Source organism: Nicotiana tabacum, chromosome 24 (assembly GCF_000715075.1).
Source record: "Nicotiana tabacum cultivar K326 chromosome 24, ASM71507v2, whole genome shotgun sequence".
Lineage (NCBI taxonomy): Eukaryota > Viridiplantae > Streptophyta > Magnoliopsida > Solanales > Solanaceae > Nicotiana > Nicotiana tabacum.
The window spans coordinates 15,294,379-15,300,378 of record NC_134103.1 but is presented as its reverse complement, the minus strand read 5'-3'; the positions used below and the strand labels follow the sequence as shown (position 1 = coordinate 15,300,378).

Sequence of the window (6,000 nt, the reverse complement as noted above, 5' to 3'; positions counted from 1 at the left end):
TTCGCATCCGCAGGCTCCTCCGCCAGCCTTTGGTAATTCGGTCATAACTTCTTGTAGGAATGTCCAAATGACAAACGGTTTGAAGAGTTAGAAACTAGACTCAATGATATTTCATTTGATAGGTTTTACATCACATAAAGCCTTATATATATATGTATATATACTCATCAAAATTTAGTCTTGTGCGTACTCATTTGGAACTTTAGTCCATCATGTAATTTCCAACTTGACTTAGACTTAGGGCTCTCCTTAGACCCCACATCACTTATAATATGTCTCATACACTTATTGTCATATCCAATTGATATTCATCTTATTAATAATCCTTGTCTGCACACAAATTAATATAATTAGTGCATATCAACTTTCTTAATAGCGCTTAAGTATTTCAAAATTTTTCGGGGTGCTACATGTATTTTCTAACACTTATTCCAGAGATATTCAGAGTGGAGGGTCGAGGATCTTACTGGATTATATTTACGTATAACTCACTCCTTACCTGCATGCCTATGGAGATATTGTTGGTAAAAACGGAGCTCGTAATTGACGAGTTCGCTAGAGTTGATTCAGTTATTAGGGTGAGCCGCGGCATTATTCGTGGAGGCTGCCAAAAGAGTCTTTATTATTTATTCATATGTTGTCTTTTGCAATTTTCTTAGATTCTCCATGATCTAGTGTGGGATTTGGGCTAGAGTTTCAGTATAATATTTCGAAGTAATTAATTGTCAGATTATTTGGATACTCATTTGATTAATCAAATACTGAAAATTAATGGCTAAGGTAAGAAAGGATGGTTCGCCTGGCGGGTGGTATTAGCTGGGTGCCAGTCACATCTATGGATAGTTTGGGACGTGACAATCACTGTGGGACTTGTTTGTGTATTAGAAAATGATCGAGTTGCATTATTAAGTTCCATTAGAGATCATAACCATAATTGATAAGGAAAACAACCCATTAATTAATTAAAGTCTATAAGCATTATTACAATTTGCTGGTAAGCTTTTTCTCTTGTGAATACCTTGCAAAAGTGTATTTGGAGTGGTGCTAACAGAGAAAAACAAATGCCTATAAGCAAACGAATAACTTATTAAGTTGTTCACTAATAATAATTGCGAAGTTTGAAACCTAAAAATTTTCCAAAAAGTTTCCCCTCGATTTAAATAATCCAGAAATATTATTGACAGGCCTGTCAAGGCATTTTTCTTAAAAACAACAATTTGCAAACGAGATCGATTAGAAGGATTTCACCATTTGTCTCGACAAAAAAATAATAAGTGGTTTTATCGCTTATTTTTTTATATTTGATTGGTGAGTGAAAAATATTTTTCGAAAAATATTTTTTAGTGTTTGCTTAATAAGTAAAAAATACTTTTTTGAAAATATATAATTTAGTCAAATACTATGGGAGATGAAATACGTAGGTAAGGATGGGGGAGTGATTATAGGTCGGGTCTAATTAAGGGGGTGGGGGTGGGGGTAGAGGGCTGGGGTGTTGTGGGCTGGTGGGGTGGCAGGATAAGGGGTGAGGATAGGCGGCCGGGGGTGGGGGTGGGGGTGGGGGCGGGGGCGAGTCGGGGGTGGGTGGAGGTGAAAAATAGGGTGGGAAAGTTGAAAAAGAGTTTTGAAAAATATTTTTCCTACTCTTAATTATTTGAAGGCATAGCTTTAAAACTATAACGGATTCAAAGTTAAGAATTTTAAATATTGAACCCATAAAACTTAAATGTTGAATTTAAAACCTGCAGAAAACTAAATCCAGGTCTATTGTGTAGTTTTCTTGATTGTGAACATTTTCCTTAAGTGAAGGAACGAGAGTCTAGAGAATACAATAGTAGTGAGGATGCAGATTATGAATCTCAATAGTTCAATAAGACATGCCTAATATAAACCTGAAACACCTAAACAATAGTAGAAACTTCTGCATTCTTTTCATTTCTCAAAACAACTATCATGGTTTGACACAGTAGTGACAAACTTCTCACTTTCAAGTTTCAAACACAAAATGAGAAAAGTTATTGCATACAATTGGCAGAACATAATGCTAACTTAGATATACAAAAAACTTATTCCAGATCCTTGGAACTTTTGCCCAATGATATAATTGAGTTTTTCTGTCATCTCAGTCGTGAAGTAATTCTTCCAGTCTCCAACTTCCCCTCGACGAAAGAATGCTTTATTTTCCTCTCCAGTTGATAATTTTGTGGGATTAGATATAAGTGTTCGTAACACGCAGCGGAAGATAATAACAATCTTAAGAAGATCTTTTCGTGTTTAAAACTTATTTACATGCTAAAGATCAGATCTAAGACGTACCTGGTAAAGAGAATCTCGTTTCAAAATTTCTTCGATAGTGCGAAGACCCTATGCGTATCTACACCGAGACCGATCCTTGCTATCAACTCTTTGATTAATGAAACCCATGAACAAATTAAATAAAATTGTGTACTAAAAATTTTCAGCCAAGAAGAACAAAGAAAACTATTTTCTTGTCAAGAACGTATTTCTCTTAGAATTTTGTGCGGTGCATACACGTTGTGATTTTTCACACTGACTGCATCTTCACGTTCACAAATATGTGTATATATACATGAAGTGAAAATATTTTTCTCATAGTATCACGACCCAAATTCCATTCACTACTAGAAATTCGATAAAAACCGACCAAAAAAACCGACCAACGTTGGTCGGTAATGGCCAAAAACCGACCAAAACGTGACCATTTACGTGTGGACGGTACTTTTGTGGTCGGAAAGGCATACCGACCAAAGTTGGTCGGAAATTACCGACCAATTTTGGTCGGTCAATTAAATTCAAAAAAAAAATATTGCAAAAAAAACCAACCAAAGTTGGTCGGTATTTTAATTATGTAATAAAAAGATTCACCATCTGAGAATCGAACCGGGGTCTGTACTGTGGCAAGATACTATTCTACCACTAGACCATTGGTACATTTTATTTTAAGACTGTCTTTTATTTGATTTATACTCTTTAATTGTATTTTCGCACGAAAATAATCGACCAAAGTTGGTCGGTTTTATTAAAAAGTAAAATTACCGACCAAAGTTGGTCGGTTTTTTTAATATTAATTTTTATTTATTTTAATTAAAAAACCGACCAAAGTTGATCGATTTCTTGAAAAATAAATTTCGCGGGACTCAAAAATAGTTTTCCGCATTTTTGCGCAAAAGAAAATCGACCAAAGTTGGTCGATTTCGTAAAAATAAATTAAAAAATAAAATATTTAGAAAAACCGACCAACTTTGGTCGGTTTTTTGGTCGGTTCTTTGACCGACCAAAGTTGGTCGGTCGACCTTGGTCGGTTTTTGCAGAATTTCTAGTAGTGATTAGAGATCATGATAGCGTCTAACACCGCTGTCAGTCCAGCTAACAATAATTGATTAACTTAATTACTCATTTCAGTATTTTTAAAATGATAATTTCCTTCAATTAAATAGTAAGAGATAGACTTTACAAAGTAAATGATAGTATTTTCACAACTACAATACTAAACAATCCATAATCACCCCTAAAACCCGGTGTTACAAGTACATGAATATCAACTAGGAAATATATTAGAAATACAACATTTGTCTGAAAGTACAATTAGATATAAGAGGGTAGATAACTTTGATGGAGACTCTGTGTGCTGTGAATTCGCAACATGGGATGCAGATCACCTAAGTCCTCGAAATAGCCGCGCCTCTGCGCCCACAAGTCTGCTAGACATATATGCATCTGCACAAAAATATGTAGCAAGTATAGTATGAGTACGTAAATCAGCGCGTACCCAGTATGTAAACTCAATAACAAGAAGTGAGTGGACAATTCTTTTATTAATAAAAATTTTTTCCAAATTTATTCTCGTCATTTAACAATTTATATCTCAAGCCAAAGAAGCAATATCAATTATAATTGGTTCCAAAGATTTATCATGCGCAAATTATGCAGAGGTCGTACGGCCCGATCCAACATAATATTTAAACTATGCACTGTCGAGGGTCGAACAGCATGAACCATAGATGCATCTATCTACTACCGAGGCGTTCGGCCCGCTCCACAAATAAAAAATATTTTAAGAAAAGATATAAATTCTCAATAATAGTCAAGTGTTTCATTCACAACTTCAAGTAAGTGAAATTTCATTCTTTTATGAGGTTTCAAAAGACTTAAGCAATTAAGTTAACCCCTCATCCACTAATAGAATAAATACTCCGTCATATAGCAACTTTCACTTAACTCATTTTAGGAGAACAATTGCAACACGCGACCGAATTCTCATAACTGCAGAAAATACAACCCCAAGTAGTGATCTAAACCACCATGACCCTTCCGGGATCCATCTACACATAACAGGCCATAATAACTCGAATGCCTCCAAGTAAAATCAATTACGGTGGCCGTTAAGCCTCGCACGTACCGCCACAACCACCTGTAAAAACTTAACATGTTGAAGGAATTGATCATCGCCACATCATGCCGATTCAACCATTACTAATCGATCTGACTTCTTCTAATTTACTCCGGACTTGCCTTAGGAATAATAATAGCTCCATTCAAAAACATGACAAACCCAATTCGCACTCATCCAGAAGGACCCTATTTCACGAGACTACATTGTCTCAAAACCCACAAGCCATCTCATACCCTCCTTATGCGCACATTCGCATCTTCAACTGGTACACCCATTCTGATATTTCCTTTATGAATCTGAAGTTAGTTTCTCCCATTCCTCCAGTGCTACACTGCAGACCGATGATAACATAGAACACTCCTAGCCCCTTTTCGTAATCCGCTGCAATGCTCGATACTTAACCATACTACGGACTCAAAATCCTTAGGCACCACACTTTAAATTTTTTTGAATCTACTAGGACCGTTGTTGAGAGTCACCCAAATATGATAAAACTCCAAGGCTCTGCTAGCACATGAGCGCCCTCTAAAAGAAGCACCCGGCTGAATCACCTTTCTCGTACATCACATCTAGACGAAGCATAAATCCTGAGTCTTCCCAAAGCCTGAATATGAATCGATAAGGCCAATTATAGCACACATTCCTCAAATCCTTTGCTCAAATCACCACTGATGTTCTCTTTCCGTAGTCGTAATAATCCACCGACATGTCGATAACCACAAACCTCATAAGTAGACAACCATACAATCCAATCGTAGGCGGTGGGGCTCTTCCAGTTAGCTTGAAGCTGCCATTACATAACCTTGGAACCTACCAAGATTCCTTCTTCCTCACTGACATGACCTCGCACAATCGACTCGCCAAAATTCTCGAAATCTTCCTATTAACCATTTCATGAACGCTCTGAATCCCTAGCCACATTCACATGTTCGACCTCTTACCGGGTAGCCACTAGAATTCTTCGCAGAAGCTTCGTCAACACCACGCAACCGTTAAACTACTCACCGGAAATAACCCACATGTGGAAATTCCATACCGACATCTTCCAACAACGTTGCACCGAGTACAATTACCACGAAACCAATAAACCATCTTGAGCCTGTGCTCATTCACCAGTTGTACAAGCCCGTTCACTCCTCATGGACATCAACTAAAGGTGCGACAATACGTTCCAATCCAAAGTCATGTTGTATCCTTCTTCATATCAAGAAACTCATTTCCGTCGTATCCAACCTTTCTCCGTATAGCAGCCAATATTCCAAATTAAGTTCGTAGACTTAGTCACTGTCCACCATGAGTTCCAAATCACTCTAAAATTTCCTCAACGCGTGTAGCTATCCTACCAAAGAACACATATGCTACCCGACCACTCTCCCACTTTGGTCAGACCCTCTCTTTTAAGCAACTACTCGACTTCGATTTTCTTACACTTGGCCTTCTAGAAGTTTAACCACCACATGTCCTTCCTCATCCTTCGCTGCCCAGTTGTTTCCTTAAATCAAAATCCATCTCTATAGCACTTGGATTAATAGATCACTACCAACTTTAAACCTCCTCGAAGATCACCTTTCTCGAGCCATCAACACTAG

The 6,000-nt window shown here is 37.3% G+C and overlaps 1 pseudogene; it reads right to left on the bottom strand.

The window, feature by feature from the left end:
• Positions 1-2,046: 2,046 nt before the first annotated feature.
• Positions 2,047-6,000, bottom strand: part of LOC142178032 (cytosolic sulfotransferase 12-like) — a 66,462-nt pseudogene continuing 62,508 nt past the window's right edge.